General features: G+C 40.4%; 1 protein-coding gene and 1 pseudogene across 1 annotated transcript in view; both read left to right on the top strand.

Moving 5' to 3' along the window:
- SYNPR (synaptoporin) overlaps positions 1-17,571 on the top strand; it is a 282,952-nt gene that overhangs the window by 208,118 nt on the left and 57,263 nt on the right. The window lies entirely within an intron of this gene.
- On the top strand, positions 1,663-2,235 carry LOC133046258 (high mobility group protein B3-like; annotated as a pseudogene).

Below are 17,571 nucleotides of genomic sequence, written 5' to 3'. Positions count from 1 at the left end.
TCTCCGTGTTAGGAAAATAGGAATCAGAGAAATTATATAACTTGCCCAAGATTACACAACTAAGTGGCAGAAAATAAAGTAATAAAGTAAAATCAGAAAATACTGGTGAGGAAATGAATACACTACACACACACTAATACATATAATTATAAACATGATTATTAACTGCAGAAATTATTTTCTGAATTGTTTAGATGAAGTATACTTGCAATATGCTACTTATGTGAACTATCTAGAATATGCATATTTGTAGAAACAAAGTATATTAATAGTTTCCAGGGGAAAAGAATGGGAGGATGGAGTGTGACAACTCATAGGTAGGAGACGTCTTTGGGGGGTGATGAAGATGTCCTGAAATTAGACAGTGATATAGGTTGCTCTGTGAATATACTAAAGGCTATAAAAATATTAAAAGCCAGGATGAATTTTGTGGTATTATATTATGGTTAGTTATGTTTCACTCAAGCTGATGCTTTAACATAAAAACCACGATCAGTCATTATCTCCCTGAGATGGTAAGTTTGTAGAGTGACTTGTAGTTCCCCAAACTTATTATTTTCATGCACTTCTATAACTTTAACCTTTGTCTACAAAATTCTTCCCACTTTCCCACCCAACCCCTTTCCTGCCTTGTAAATTTCTTATTCCTCTTTCATGAACTGACTTAGATTTCATCTCTACTAGGAAATCTCCCTGAATCCCTAGTTCAGCCATGAGCTGCATTTATCTGAAGGTTCACATTTTCTTTCCAGCAAAGATCATATTCCATGGTAATTATTTGTTTATGTGTCTGTGTCCCCACTAGTGTATAAGCTCCTTAGGTATTTGTGTTTTGAGGCATGCTACAATGTTTGGCAGGTAATGGATACTTAGAAATGTTTACTGAATAAATAAATGCTTGAATGTTTAAAGATAGAAGATTAAATGTTTCCAGGATTCTATGATATCAAGGTATTTTCTGATATCAGAAAGTGTCTTGGATTTAAACCTGAAATACTTGGTATGATGAATTGAGATTACCTATGGAAATCCATGCTACAATGAGTAATTATTTGCCTCCTAAATGTGAGATTCTAGCTCAGTCCTCACATGTCCCAGGATAAGCTGAGCTCCGTAAGAGAAACAAATAAGTCTTCCTACCTCATGGAATGTGTGTGTACATGCTCACTCGCTCAGTCATGTCTAACTGTTTTGTAGCCCTGTGGACTGTAGCCTACCAGCCTCCTCTGTCCATGGGATTTTCCAGGCAAGAATACTGAAATGGGTTGCCATTTCCTTCTCCTGAAGATCTTCCCGACCCAGGGATCAAACCCACATCTCTTGTATTGCAGGCAGATTCTTTGCTACTGAGCCACCTGGGAAGCACACCACATGGAAAATTCTTGTACAATTAACAAACTATGTTGCAGGACCCAAAAATACTTTGTTGGAGTATTTAGCCTTCGTTGTCAGTAATCCAAGGTATTTGAAGCTTTGAATCCTGGGTCTGTTGTGATGGGAAATAGACCCTTTGGTGAATAAGTTTTATGCAGATTACTGTCCTTCCAGTGTCTCAGTGCTCTGCTACTGAAACATCCTGTGGTTTGAAACATTTGGGCAAAGTTATCTCATCAACAAATGTATTAAGAGTGTACATACAGACTAGCAAACAATACAGTCAAGATGGCTAAAGGTGATCCCAAGAAACCAAAGGGCAAGATGTCTGCTTATGCCTTCTTGTGTGCAGACGTGCAGAGAAGAACATAGGAAGAAAAACCCAGAGGTCCCTGTCAATTTTGATGAATTTTCCAAGAAATGCTCTGAGAGGTGGAAGACCATACCTGGGAAAGAGAAGTCTAAATTTGATGAAATGGCACAGGCAGATAAAGTGCACTGTGATCGGGAAACGAAGCATCATGGACCAGCTAAGGGAGGCGAGAAGGAGGACCCTAATGCCCCCAAGAGACCAGTCTGGACTTTTCCTATTCTGCTCTGAATTCCACCCAAAGATCAAGTCTACAAACCCTGGCATCTCTACTGGAGATGTGGCAAAGAAGCTGAGCAAGATGTGGAATAACTTAAGTGACAGTGAGAAGCAACAAGGCAGTGAAGCTGAAGGAGGAGTATGAGAAGGATATTGCAGACAAGGCTAAAGGGGAGTTTGGTGGCACCAAGGGTCCTGCTAAAGTTGCCCGGAAAAATGTGGACGAGGAAGATGAAGAGGAGGAAGAGAAAGAGGAGGAGGAGGATGAATAAAAAAACTGTTGCTCTTTCGCCTTGTGAATACCTTAGAGTAGGGAGCGCCGTGATTGACACACCTCTCACCCAAGGTGTGTCTGTTGCTATCATTAGGTTTAATTAATACCCAGTTGGCTCACAATCATATCGTAGTCTCTCAAAGCGCTCTAGCAATTGTCATTGCTTTACATGAAGCGGCCATGGGTGTCCAAAGCACCTGGAAACTATATCAAAGTTGTACGTATTTCCAAACGTTTTTAAAACGAAAAGGCTCTTGTGTTCTCCTCACTCTGTGCACTTTGCTGTGGTGTGACAAGGCATTTAAAAATGTTTCTGAGTTTGTTTGTTTGTTTTTAATTTGTAAGGTGGTGTGTTAATTCTATGGTCATTGGCTAGAAATCCCGAGTTCTCAACTGTACATGTCTATAGTTTGTAAAAAGAACAAAGCAACCAAGACACACTCTTGATTCTCCTTGCTTGGTATGGAGGCTGTCGGGGTGATGCCTTCCAGAGGGGCCGTAGCTCAGGGCATGCACTGTGGGGCTGGGCCGGTGGACCCTGCAGTGGGCATGCATTTAGCTTTAGGTTGTCTTGTTTTAGCATATAGCAACATAGCATCCCGCTGCCATTCTTAGCTGTGGAATAGGGAGGTGGTCAGTTGGCATGAGAAGTGTTTTGGATCCTTTTTAGTTGAAGTGCAGTAGTTTGAAACTGTTTTTCTTTGAAAAAACCATAGAACTCTTCATTGTCAGCAAAGCCAAGAGCCACTGCACCAATGAAAGTCCAAGAACCTTCTGTACTAAACATGATCTGCAACGTTCCTTTTTTTTGTATGTTTAGAATGTTGAACTGTTTCTGAAGTTAAATAAACAGTATTACATTAAAAAAAAAAAAAAGAGTGTACATACAATGAATTTGCATCAATAAGATTTTTGAACTCAAATCTCATTATATAAGAAGCTGGCGGCATCTGAGAGATAAGAGATCACCATCAGTGAAGAAAATAGACCCTCAAAACATTGCCTTCATGGAGTTTACATTATAGAAGTGGAAGACATGTAAGGGGAAATAATTTCAAGCAGAGAGAATAATTAGGATAAAGGTGATGTTTGGTAAGTCAAAGGAGAACAGGATAAACTGGGGCATAATGCACATGAGAAAGCAGTGTGATCATTATTATTATTCCTCACGACAGACTTACTGGTCACAATTCTTTGTCCCCTTCCCCAAGCTAGTTTTTACAACGTCAGTCACCATGGTCACATGAGACAGAGTGTATTTCCCTGCCCATTGATGTTTAACTTGTTAGGTGACTTGCTTTGGCCAATGGAAGGTGCGCAGAATGGTGTGACATTGTCCAGATGACTCCTTAACAGACGTGTCATATTCCTGTTTGCCTTCCTGTGCTTCTGCCATCAGCAAGAAAAGGCCTCCAGGTAGACACGCCACCCCCACTTCGTCCTGAGTGCCAGAATTTACATTAATTATGAAGCAGAGCTACTCCAGCCAGAAACACAAGGGCAGAAGTAGGTGGTGGTTGTTATAAGCCTCTGAATTTGGACCTGATTTATTATGTAGACTTTACAGTGGCATTGGTTACCTCATGCAGTCTTCAATAGTAACTTTACACATTATTAGTATACCTTTGTCTCTATTTTTTCACTTTTAAAAAAAACATTATTTATTGTGAGAAGGGGGCAACAGAGGATGAGACGGTTGGATGGCATAATCATCTCAATGGACATGAGTTTGAGCAAACTCTGGGAAATAGAGAACAGAGAAGCCTGGTGTGCTGCAGTCTATGGGATCACAAAGAGTCAGACATGACTGAGCGACTGAACAAGAACAATTTGTTGTTCATATAATCTACAGTTGCCTAAACATTTCTGAAAATGGCAGTGTTTGTAAGTCATAAATAGAACCAACATGAGCCTAGCTATTTTATTGCAAAGAAGAAACCTCCTCTGACTAGATCCCTAATTTCTTCTAGCCATTTGTTTAGTAGAAGGAAAACAAAGGCCTTTTCTCTTTTCCCCACTTCTGTTTACACCTCTGCACCAGGACATCTACTTTTTCAGTTTCAGAGTTTGACAGATTTCTGTTACTTAAGAAAAAATACACAACTCTAGTTTGTAGTGTATATTTTGACATCTTTGTATGTTTGTACTAGTCACTCAGTAGATCAGTGATCCCTCAACAAAGTAAAATCCACCACACAAGTGTGAAGTTATTTTTATAAATAAACCCAGTTTATGGCTCATTTTCACAAGTTATAGTTCCTAGGCTAAATTTTCCAAAAGGGGGGGTCAAGCTTTCATACCTATATAACCCAAACTTGAACCATATCAGGAATACAAAAAGAAAATCAAACCTTTCAGCTCTGGTGAGAAAATCACAAGACTTCCTTGTCTTGAATCTAAATACTAAAAATTGTCTCACAATATATCAGTTATTCAGCAAGGAATTCTGTGGGGTAGGTTCACAAAACATGTCTAGCCATAGAGATGTGAGAGGTTTTGGATAGGCAAAATGAATGAAGGTAGTCAAAAGTTAACAAACTTCCAGTTGTAAGCAAGTGCTGGGGATATAATGTATAGCTTGGTGACTGTAGTTAACAATGGTGTACAGTACTCTGTATTTGCTAAAAAGCTTTCATCACAAGAAAAAAATAGTGACTGTGTGTGGTCATGGATGTTGACTGAACTTATTATGGTAATAATTTTGCAATATATATGTAAATCAAATCAGTATATTATACACCCTAAAACAAGGTTAAATGTCAATTACATCTCAATTAAAAGAAAAAGAATTTGATCTCTGCTTTAAGGAAATATACTCTGAGAAATTAGAGCTTCCCAGGTGGCACTAATGGTAAAGAACCCAACTGCCAATGCAAGAGACGCGAGAGGCGGATTCGATCCCTGGATTGGGAAGATCCCCTGGAGGAGGAAATGGCAACCCACTCCAGTATACTTGCCTGGAGAATCCCATGGACAGAGGAGCCTGGTGGACTACAGTCCACGGGTCACAAAGAGCCGTACACAACTCAAGTAACTTAGCACGCACACCCTGAGAAATGACTTTTAACAGTTGAAACTGTTGCGAGCTGTCTTACTTTGGGCTCCCCCCAAGGCAGGCCTTTTGACAGACTTGGGCACAGGGAGCCCCTGTGTGAGGTGATCCCAAGAAGCACAAGCAAAAGAGTGAAGAAAGTGAGCAGATAAGCGGGACAAGCTAAAAAAACTTGCCTGCTATATTTAAAATTAATAAGCAACAAGGACCTACTGTATAGCAACAGAGAACCCTGATCAATGTTATATGGCAGCCTAGATGGGAGGGGAGCTTAAGGGAGAATGGATACATGTGTATGTATGGCTGAGTCCCTTTGCTGTCCACCTGAAACTATCACAGCACTGTTAATCAGCTATACTCCAATACAAAATAAAGTTTTTAAAAATTAAAAAAAAAAAAATTGCATTAGTATGCAGGTTACCACTATGGGCAACTCGAACCCAACCCTGCTGGGATCCTCTGAGAAACTGTGTGGAACACACCCAAGAATCCTAAGACTAGGCACCGGGGAGGCTGGGACTTCTATCCCCCAGTGCTTAAAAGCTGCATACAAGAGGATTAACCTTGTACCTTCTACTTCCAACTACCCTTACTTGCAGCAGAAAAGGCTTCCTCAGGCCAAGGGAGGCCCTCAGTCAGAGGAGAAAGCATAAGGTAGGAGGTTTATCAGCATCTCCAGCAGCTGCCTGAACTCAGATGGGCCAAGCAGCATGGTACAGGGCACCACCTTTGTCTGCTACAGGGCACACAGCTATTTGTTCCATCAGCTAGAATGGTATTCAGTATTTCCTGAGCACTTACTCTCTACCAGGCACAGTGCTAGTGACCTGTGTATCATATCATTTAATTCTTGCATCAACCTCTGAGAGGTAGATACTGTGATTCACACTCTCTATAGACAAAACAATTAAGAAATTTGCCAAGATGACAAAACAAGTAAATGGTGGAGGTTTAAACACGGGTAGCCTGACTCTAGGGGTCTTTACTCATGAAGGGCTAAGTGCAGAAATCAGAAGCATGGGTAACTCAAAGATGGGAAAATAGTGAGGCATGTAATCCTCAGAAAAGGCTTCATTGTGGAAATAGACTTGAAGAATACTTTAGGTAGTAGTTTAAGTGGGAAAATGCAGAAAGAGAAATGAGCTTGTTTATGATAAGAATAGGGAAAGATGAAGGTAGAAGGGGCTATAACGTGATGAGCATGAGTTCAGCAAAATATCCCCATTAGAGAGTACACAGAGTTGATCCTTAGTATGGAGTAAGGCACATGTAATATTACATGTAATTCTTTGTTCATTCAGCAAATATGTATTGAGCATCTGCTTAATACTGGCCATTGGAGGCACAGAGATTTTTTTTTTTTTTAACCCAGACATGCTCTGCTAAGGAAGATACCCATGCAGTAGATATTTGTTATTTCTGTTTTTTAGTACTGGAACTCTGTCTTTCTGTGAATAACCCATTCATGAAGGTCACATGAAGTTCTACTCCATCTCCTTTTATCCCCTACACACACACACACATACACACACACAAACACAGGACACATGACTTAGCCTGGCCAATTAGAGCACCCAGCTTCTTGGCTTCAGTGATTGTATTAGAGATAGGCTGTGTTGTGCTGTGTTCAGTTGCTCAGTCATATATGACTCTTTGCAACCCCGTGGACTGTAGCCCACGAGCCCACCAGGCTTTTCTGTCTGTGAAATTTTCCAAGCAAGAATACTGGAGCAGATTTCCATTTCATACTTAAGGGAATCTTCCCAACACAGCATCAAACCCACCTCTGTTGTGTCTCGGGCATTGGCAGGCAGATTCTTTACCACCATGCTACCTGGAAGGCCCTTTAGAGATAGACACATGACTTAATTTAGATTTTTCATCTGGAGCAAGGAGGGATGTTTGCTTCTGGTGATCAGGGTTAATGAGTTGATGAGATGTGGGTATGAAGCTGCCATTTTGCTTACCGCTAGGAAAAAGAGTAAAGTCAAGCAGAGGCAAGATTTGAGGAATGGTCAGTCTGTGCCCTGCCAATCTGTGTGTGTGTGTATGTGTGTATGCTCTTGGACTCAGTGATAATAGTGAACAAAAGATAAATCTCATTTCAAATTTCTCGAAAGAAGCCCTGCTAATCCCATAGAAGAAGGGAGTTTGGTTGGTAAGCTTTTCTTAACATGTCTTATTCAGTTCAATTCAGTCACTCAGTTGTGTCTGACTCTTTGCGACCCCATGGACTGCAGCACGCCAGGCCTCCCTGTCCATCACCAACTCTCGGAGTTTACCGAAACTCATGTCCGTAGAGTCGGTGATACCATCCAACCATATCATCCTCTGTTGTCCCCTTCTCCTCCTGCCTTACATCTTTCCCAGCATCAGGGTCTTTTCCAATGAGTCAGTTCTTTGCATCAGGTGGCCAAAGTATTGGAGTTTCAGCTTTTGCATCAGTCCTCCCAATGAATATTCAGTATTGATTTTCTTTAGGATGACTGGGTGGATCTCCTTACAGTCCAAGGAACTCTCAAGAGTCTTTTCCAACACCGCAGTTCAAAAGCATTAATTCTTTGGTACTCAGCTTTCTTTATAGTCCATCTCTCACATCTATACATGACTGCTGGAAAAACATAGCATAGTCTTCTTATTAAATTCAACCAATTGAAGATGCCAAATTATAGTACACTGGCCCACTCATCACAGACCATTAGACCCACTGAATATTTATATATGTGCGATTATGAAATAATTGCATAGATTTTAGATGGAAATCTAAACTTTAGGTTAAGTTTTCCCTTGATTGAAGGAGCCAAATTGAGTACTGAATCCTAATTATAATCCTCCTTTTATTGAAAATCTTTCTTTTCTCATTCACTTTGGTTCATGTTCATTGGCTTGATATCCAGACTATTAAGGTTGTCATAATTTGGCCTTGTGTGGAATTTCTTTCTTAAGATTTAAAAAATCAAAGAAACTAAACAGAGAAATGCAAAACTAAAGGTACTTTCAGAAAAGAATGTTCTTGAATCATGGGACATATCCTGATTTAAAACAGCTACTTTCTCGAGAGGACACTTGGAATGAAAATAAAAATCTAGAGAAGTAGTGCAGGGTAGCACAAAGAGAGAGGTTCAATAGAAGAGAGAAAAAAAGGATTTTATCAAACTTTGAGTTGCCAGTGGGTATTTCTGCAGTTGATGGCTATTCAGGATAAAGGATTAAATGGTTTTATTTATTAAAAGGTTTTTATCTGAGATGCTTCAGTCATTTGTAAAGAAACTAGATTAAAGTTAATTGAATCAATATTTTTGAGCACCTGCTATGTGCCAAGGAATGCTAGGAACACAATCTAGCATTCCCTAAATCTAGGGGACTAGAATCCTTTTCTCTTTCTCCACATGATTTCTTCTGTATTGGCCTCATTGTTTTCAAGTAGGATCCAATATGCCTGTCTTAGGTCTTTAAGTCCAGAGGATGAAACATGACAATTGATCAGGTCTATATCTGACATTCAAACTGGAAAAATCAAGAAACTATTCAGAAAAGGAAGAATAGGTGCTAGGTAAGTATCTTATTTCTGCTTTATTGACTATGCCAAAGCCTTTGACAATGTGGATCATAATAAACTGGAAAATTCTGAAAGAGATGGGAATACCAGACCACCTGACCTGCCCCTTGAGAAATCTGTATGAGGTCAGGAAGCAACAGTTAGAACTGAACATGGAACAACAGACTGGTGCCAAATAGGAAAAGGAGTACATCAAGGCTGTATATTGTCACTGTGCTTATTTAACTTATATGCAGAGTACCTCATGGGTTGGATGAAGCACAAGCTGGAATCAAGATTGCCAGGAGAAGTATCAGTAACCTCAGATATGCGATGACACCACCCTTATGGCACAAAGTGAAGCAGAACTAAAGAGCTTCTTGATGAAAGTGAAAGAGGAGAGTGAAAAAGTTGGCTTAAAGCTCAACATTCAGAAAACTAAGATCATGGCATCTGGTCCCATCACTTCATGGCAAATAGATGGGGAAACAGTGGAAACAGTGGCTGACTTTATTTTTTTTGGGCTCCAAAATCACTGCAGATGGTGACTGCAGCCATGAAATTAAAAGACACTTACTCTTTGGAAGGAAAGTTATGACCAACCTAGACAGCATATTAAAAAGCAGAGACATTACTTTCCCAACAAAGGTCTGTCTAGTCAAGGCGATGGTTTTTCCAGTAGTCATGTATGGATGTGAGAATTGGACTACAAAGAAAACTGAGCACTGAAGAATTGATGCTTTTGAGCTGTGGAGTTGGAGAAGACTCTTGAGAGTCCCTTGGACTGCAAGGAGATCCACCAGTCCATCCTAAGGGAGATCAGTCCTGAGTGTTCATTGGAAGGACTGATGTTGAAGCTGAAACTCCAATACTTTGGCCACCTGATGTGAAGAGCTGACTCCTTTGAAAAGACCCTGATGCTGCATAAGATGGGAAGGTGGTAGGAGAAGGAGACGACAGAGGATGAGATGGTTGGATGGTATCACTGACTCAGTGGACATGAGTTTGGGTAAACTCTGGGAGTTGGTGATGGACAGAGAGGCCTGGCATGCTATGGTTCACGAGGTCACAAAGAGTCGGACACGACTGAGCAACTGAACTGAACTGAAGCAAAAACATCAGATGTCTACTCCATGGGGATACTAAAATAAATAACTCTTGATCTCATGTTGCAAATGTCCCCATCTTGAGGCCTCTGTCTGTGACTCGCTTTCAGGGAAGAGATAGGATGGACAGGGAATGAGTGCATTGGATAATCATCAGAGTGGAACATCTAAGTCTGAACTCTCTTTTCTTACCTGTAGCCTAAGAGGCCATTTGAGGTAGGATGAAAATGAAATGTCAAAGACCAGGGAGGATTCATAATCTGAGATAAAAGCATATCCCCTCTAGGTGAGGCATGGACAGTCAGTGGGATAGAGGATATCTAGGTAGTATCATCTGCAGTTCTCATACAAGAGCCCTTTACTGAGTATTTGCCAAGGACAGAAAGCTGATACATACTCTACACGCTCATTGGCTGATGACAATAAAAACGATTGCTTAGTGTGATGACATGCATATGATAGGTACTCAATATCAGGTCATGCATGTCCATATAACTTGAATATCAAAAATGGACATAAGAAAAATGAAAATTTGGGGGAAAGTAAAAAAATCATCATTTAGAGCAGCCATTCTCAAACATTAAGTCCCAGACCCCTCTACCTTCTTATAAATGATTGAGGACTACAAAGAGCTTTTCATTTGTGTGGAATATGTCTATGGATATTTAGAAGATTACCAAATTAGAAATCAAAGCTAAGGAATGTATGAAATATAAAAATATGCATTTTATTAGCCATCATAACAACAGCTACATTTTATAGCAGTTTTCCTTCTGGAAAACTCTATCATATACTTGCAAGAGAATGAGATTGAAAGTGACAAATAGCATGTTAGTATTATTGTGAAAACAGTTTTGATCTCATGAACCCCCTGGAAGGGTTTCATATATCCTCAGGGGTCTTTGAGTCACAGTTTGAGGAGTTCTGATCTAGAGTTTTCATAGTATTTCTAGGGAGCTAAATAGAAATATTGAATATGAAATTAGTTGCAAGAATTATTTGCAGCATATGTTCACATGGTTTAGACCTTGATTTCTAATTATCAGGGAAAGAAGCAAGATTTCACTTCTGTTCTCTTCCATTTAAACATTCTGTGAATCAAGGAAAAAAAAAACACACACACATAGAAGGGTTTTGGGTTTGGTTTTGTTTGAAATCTTTCCAATGACTAATTACTATTTTTTTCCTTTTGAAGACTTTTTGGACCCTTCAACGAATAGTTTAGTATCACTCGCCTCATTAAAATATTCAAAGCTTTTCTGGTAGAATCTTTGCTAGATGTTGTATACAATGGTCTTTCATGGGAGATTGACTCAAATTGAGGTGATGTATTTGGGAACAGATGTTCTGGAGGATGGCTTGGATAAGCAGGAAGGGATTAAGCAGAACATAGTCAAGGATTCCCTGAGAATCCTTCGGTGAGGAGAGGAAGCTACCTCATGCCTTTTCCTGGGCAGTGTGAAAAACGGTCTCTTTTTCATTGTTAACTTCAGAGGCACCAAGTTGTCCCCAAGAATTCTTTTCCAGCGATAGACAGTGTGGGGTCACCCTGAGCATGTCTCCATTCATTCCCACTAGAACTAAATATGCAAGAAAGCCATTTTCCATACATTTGTGTTTTGCCCCAGATTTGACCTGGTACTCCGTCATAGGCAGCGAAAATAAACAGGATCCCTGCGTTCATGCTACTTAGAGCCTAGGAGGAGAGACAGGCAAAACACAGGTTCACAAATAAGCAGTGTGACTTCAGACAGGCACTAGAGCAATAAACAAAATAAATTAAGCAGTGAAGTAGGATAATGGGATGGACAGGCCCTTTAGATTAGATGGTCAAGGGAGGTCTCTCAGTGGTGGTGGTACTTGCCATGAGGATCTGAATGAAGAGATAAAGCTGACGGTGGACAGCTTGAAGGCCAGTTAAGAGGCCCCAGTGGGCGGGGGAGTTGTGTTCCGGAAAGAGAGCGTATCAAGTGGGTGTGATGATAGCAAACAAGTGGGCAAGATCCAAATGATGTTAGACCTGTAAGCCATGATGAGGTGTTTACATCTGGCCCTGAGTGGGAGGGGAAGCCTTAAAGGAGAGCTTTATGCCACAGAGTGACATGCTCTGATTTATGTAAGGGATTTCTGGTTGCTGTGTGGAAAATGAATTCTTAGATGTCATGTTTCAATGCAACTTGAAAAAAGTATGATTAATCCCCTGTTGCTGGCAAAGCATCAGGAACATGGATGACATTATATTTGCTGACAATGAAGAGCAGTTTCCATCCTGAGCTGATAAATTTATTGGACAAACCGTGTTTAGTTAACTAAGATGAACAGTGTTTCCTTATGCCTTAGACTTTTTCCCCCGCAAAAAAGAATTTGTGTATTTGTGGTAATATTAACAACCTGAAGAACTGGAAATTTACAACTTCACGGCCACTTGACAGGCTTTTCAGTGGTTTAAAGGAGATTGCATTTTGTTCTGTATGTATAAACGATTCCTGCTTATTTTATTATAATCTGGCAGATATATTGAATTTCCTTCCCAGCAAGGATTCTGTTAGTTTCCCTATCCTGAACATTCAACGAGGTTGTTATTATGTGAAGAATGAAATGACAGCAGGCAGAAGAAGAAAATGACCAAATAACTGCCTGATAAGAGTGACTTTTTGACAGAGCAGTATAGTAATAGAACACATTGTATTTCTAGGTCTTGGAATTCTTCTTTTTGAAAGCATTTGGATTTTTAAAAAATCAACTTTAGTAATTAGACTTCTGCCTTGAATTTTGAGAATTGGAAACTGTTTGCAGTTTACCTAGTAGTAGCAACTGCAATTGCCAATTACATGCAAGCATTACAATAAAGCTTCCCTAGAGGCTCAGACGGTAAAGCGTCTGCCTACAATGCTGGAGATCTGGGTTCAATCCCTGGGTCAGGAAGAAGGAAATGGCAACCCACTCCAGTATCCTTGCCTGGAAAATCCCACGGACAGAGGAACCTGATAGGCTACAGTCCATGGGGTCGCAAAGAGTCGGACAGGACTGAAAGACTTCACTTTCTTTCTTTCTTTACAATAAATGTAATATATTATCTCATAATGTGAGTGTGTCTCATCCAGTCAGTAGAAGATGTGAAGAGCAAAAACTGAGATTTCTTGTACAAAAAAAAGGGGGGGTTGGGGGGAAAATTTTGCCTTCAGAGTGCAACATAGAAATTCTGCTTTTCCAGGCTTTGGACTCAAGTTCGTGACATCAACTCTTACTTAGATCTCTAGGCTGCTGGCTTGCCCTGTGCATTTCAGACTTGCCAGCCCCTACACTCACATGAGCTAATTCCTTAAAATAGATTCCTTAAATTCCTTATAATATATATCCTATTAATACTGTTTCCCTGGAGAACCCTGACTAATAAACTCCTTTCCCCAATAGTTCTGCTTCTAGAAATTTATCCAAAGAACACACAGATATCCAAAGATACATGTTCAAGGCATTGTTTCAGTGTTTAAAGATGGGAAATAAAATTTCCACCACTGGAGGACCATTAAGAAAAATATTATGTGATGTGCACTAATATAGGATATTCTATACAATATGATAATTCATATATCCTCTGTGTATATTGGGCTTCCCTGGTGGCTCAGATGGTAAAGAATCTGCCTGCAATGTGGGAGACCTGGGTTCAATCTCTGGGTTGAAAAGATTCAACCCAGGGATCTTTAGGTATATTATAAGATTTAAGAATATGGTAGCTCTTCCTAAAAAAATAAGGTATTTGCTGGTCATCTTATTAGGTAATAAACAGCAGTTTAAAGACCCTGTTTGATTTCCATCTTTTAAGTTGTTAATGCTAAATGAAATTATGAGAAACCATACATTTTCCTTCTCTAATCATTTCTGTATTGATTGAACTTTTATACATAGCATATTTTGACTGTTAATAAATCAAATCAGTTTGACCTAAACTCTAAACAAAAGGTCAGCTCAGATGGATTTCTGCAGTCCTCTCCCACGTGACCTGTATGTGTTCCAAATATAAAAATCTTTTAGTTGAAGCCTTGAAATTGTTTATTTCTATACTAACTAGATAAAATGGACAGAGAGAGGCAGTTGCCTGGACATTCAAGTGTAAAAAAAAACAAAACTCTGAGACTTCTTTCGTAATTCACTTGAGTATAGCACCATAGTTCAGGGAAGGCAAACAAGAAGGGAAAAAAAAAATTTCCCTGAAATATACAGATAATGACCTCATTATCTATTTTAATTTGACAATGTAGTGGCAGTCTGAGTTCCCTATGACTCAAACTCTATTTGAAGAAACTAAAATTAATAAATCATAGCTTATGAGAATGGCAGTGCCTCTTTGCAAGTCATTATATGGTTTCAGAGAGTTTTTCTTCTTTCAGTCCTACTCCAGGCCATGCCCTGGCTTCCACAGATCCATTTCTTTTTAATCACCTTGGAGTCTACCATTTTACTTTGAATCTATACATATGTAAACTTGTGGAGGGGGGATGAAATTTGAAAAGATCCTTCTAGCATAGTGCACTTTCAGTAAATTGGATTAATATCTTTCTGGCCCATGGAACTGATATGCACATACTAGCAGGGAGAGCCAGTCATTTTCCAGCCTTATCTTCATGTGAACAAGCACAGCAAATTACATAGAAAAGAGTATTCTTTGCAATAACCTTAATTGCATTTTCCAATGTCTAGCTCAGTTCTCTCTGCCCAATATTCTCCTTAAGAAAAAAAGTATCTTCCCTAATGGTAAGGTAAAGAACAGAAAAAAGTAATAGAAAGTTCCTCCCATGGAAACCAATAAGCTTTAGTTCATTTAATGCAGAGTCACATCAAGGAGATAAGCCCTTGTGTTTAAGAGCAGAAATATATACAGTGTTTTTTCTTTCCCTTAGTTTTGTTTTCTTCTTTTATGAAAATATTTTTAGTGAATTCCTGATGTGCTTTTTTTGCAAGTCTTGGAGATGATTCAAACTTAGGGCAAAAACATCTGCAAAAGTGGTTCTGGCTGCCTAAGCAATGCCTCTTACCTGAAAATAAGGAAGCTGGAAATCAGCGCTCATGTCTAGCAGACAGGAGTGTAGGTACCGCTTGTGGGTCCACTGACCTTCCTGGTAACAGAGAGCATCATTAAAATCCCTGAGGTGCTCCTCAAAGGATATTTGTAACCTGGACTGTCTTCATTTTGCTTTCTTTGACATTGGTTAGCGCTTAGTAATGACCCCTTTTGTCCACAGAGGCATTCCAGGTAAGCGGATCCTTTTCAGCTTCCGATCAGAGTCCTGTGTCTCAGACAGAGTCTCTCCAGGTTCCTTTGCAGGATGAGGACTTCAAACTTGTGTCCAGCTTTAGCAACCAGAGAGCAGATGCTGGAGCCTCCTCTCAGCTCTCAACTGCAACTGGCATGTTTCCCAAGACCCTTCTCAGTCCTCACACTGTCCCTGTCTTCTGCCTTTTCCACCCTAAATAGATCCTGTACCTAAGGCTCCATGAAGTCAGACAACTCCCCAGATTTTGACCACAGCATAAAAATACACTTTGAGAGGTGCTGGTGGCATAAAGGAAATCCTTGCTATAATCAATGTGTGAGTCTTGAGAAACAATTTGAGCCCAGGAAACGTGGAACAGAATATCACAGATCCCAGATACCCTGACATTCAGCCCATGACCACTCTCCTGCTAAGAAACAACCTAAAGAGGAGATTAATAGAGAGAGGGAAAGTGAAAAGTGAAAGTTGCTCATTCGTGTCCGACTCTTTCCATCCCTGTGGACTGTAACCAGCCAGGCTCCTCTATCCATGGAATTCTCCAGGCAAGAATACTGGATTGGGTAGCCATTTCCTCCTTCAGGGGATCTTCCCGACCCAGGGATCCAGCCCAGGTCTCCTGCGTTACAGGCAGATTCTCTACCATCTGAGCCATGACTGACTGCAAGAAGTCTCTCAGAAAGGGCAGCCTTGCTGTGGGAAGTCAGTAAATAGGTGAGTGATAAAAAACAATGAATAGTATTAAATACTATATTTTCTTCATGTGGGAGTTTAAGAGTAAAAGCTTTGGGGTCATATACACTCTGTTTTGGGCTTCCCAGGTGGCGCCAGTGGTAAAGAACCTACCTGCCAATACAGGAGACGTAAGAGACACAGGTTTGATCCCTGGATTGGGAAGGCAGTATGGATCCCAGTAGTCCTGCTGGAGAATCCCATGGACAGAGGAGCCTGGTGGGCTAAAGCCCATGAGCTGAACACTCCTGAAGCAATGCAGCACACACACACACTCTGTTTGAAGGCCTTGCTTCAATAAGTTGAATTACCGCTGTGCTCCTCACTTTCCTCTCCACTAAAAAGAAGGGAAATAGTACCCACTTTATCTAGTTTGAAGGTGTGAGATAATACATTAAAGCCTTTGGCTTGGTGCCTGGCCTAGTATGTGCTCAAAAAAGTTGTCAGTTGGTGATCAGCACCCAGCAGTAGCAGAGGTGGGCTCACCATCACTGTCCTAAGTAGCGTCACCAAATGCCATGCTTCAGGTTCAGTAAGAAAACCAGGGGAAATGGCAGTCAGAGGGGACTTGTCCCTTTCAACCTTCTGTATAATCTTCACTCCTCATTGCCACACCTCATGCCACAACCATAATCCCTCACAACTCATTGCCATCCCATCTTAGCTTCTCTAATGACTGGCGCATGGGGCTCAACAAATCCCTCGTGAATGAATAGAGGACTTGAGCATAGCAGACTTTTGCATCTTCTCTTTGCCATCTGGGTGATCTTCGGTGATTCTTTCAAGTTGTCTGACCTCCAACTTTCTCATCTGTAAACGAAGAAGGTTGCTGGGAAGAAAAAATGAGATGTGTTTAAAAGTGTATGTAAACTCACAGGATCTTGTAGTCATTTATATTGCAAATTATACAGGCTGAGCAAGTAGAGGTGTCTGCAAATGTGCACATAAATGCACTCATACACACATACACACGTATGACTAGCAAAGGAAAAGAAAATCTAAAAACCAGGCAAATACCAGTATTTCCTGGGGGGAAGAGAGGAAGAAGTAGAGCAAGAGGATTTGAGTCTTTATCAACTGGTGCAAAGATTGAAACAGGGGCTAGAGAAAATTATCTTGTGAGGAGACTTGTGCTCAGCACCACGATTTGCCGGTTGCCCTCTGATCTCCGCTTGGCCACTTTAATCCTGGTTGTCAGAAATTCTGTGGCAGCTACTTTCTCTCCAATACCTTAATGCTTCCTGCATTTACTCCTGGGTGGGGTCACCACCCTTAGGATGTGTCATTACTGTCTTGCACTGAACCACCCCCAGGTATAATGTTAGGAGCTTAAGTCCTATTTTGTTCTGCACCTGGTGAAACATACTGTCCACAATTTCAAAAGTCTTATGACCAGATGCCCTTACTGGCACAGTACTATCTGAAGATGAATCTGTGCTGTCCTTTACTTTCCTCCTGTAAAGAACCACAGATGCTATGATGGTCATCGTTTCAGTACCTGAGGCAGTCAGGTTCATTGCCCTCTGCTTACTTATAAAGCAAATGTTAGGATAACCCAGGACAAAATTTGGAAACTCAGATGCTTTTAATGACTTCCTGTTGGTCGGCCTAAAGGAATTCAACTCTGTCATTGCTG

Source organism: Dama dama, chromosome 24, assembly GCF_033118175.1.
Source record: "Dama dama isolate Ldn47 chromosome 24, ASM3311817v1, whole genome shotgun sequence".
Taxonomy (NCBI): domain Eukaryota; kingdom Metazoa; phylum Chordata; class Mammalia; order Artiodactyla; family Cervidae; genus Dama; species Dama dama.
This window is presented reverse-complemented; position numbering and strand designations above follow the sequence as displayed.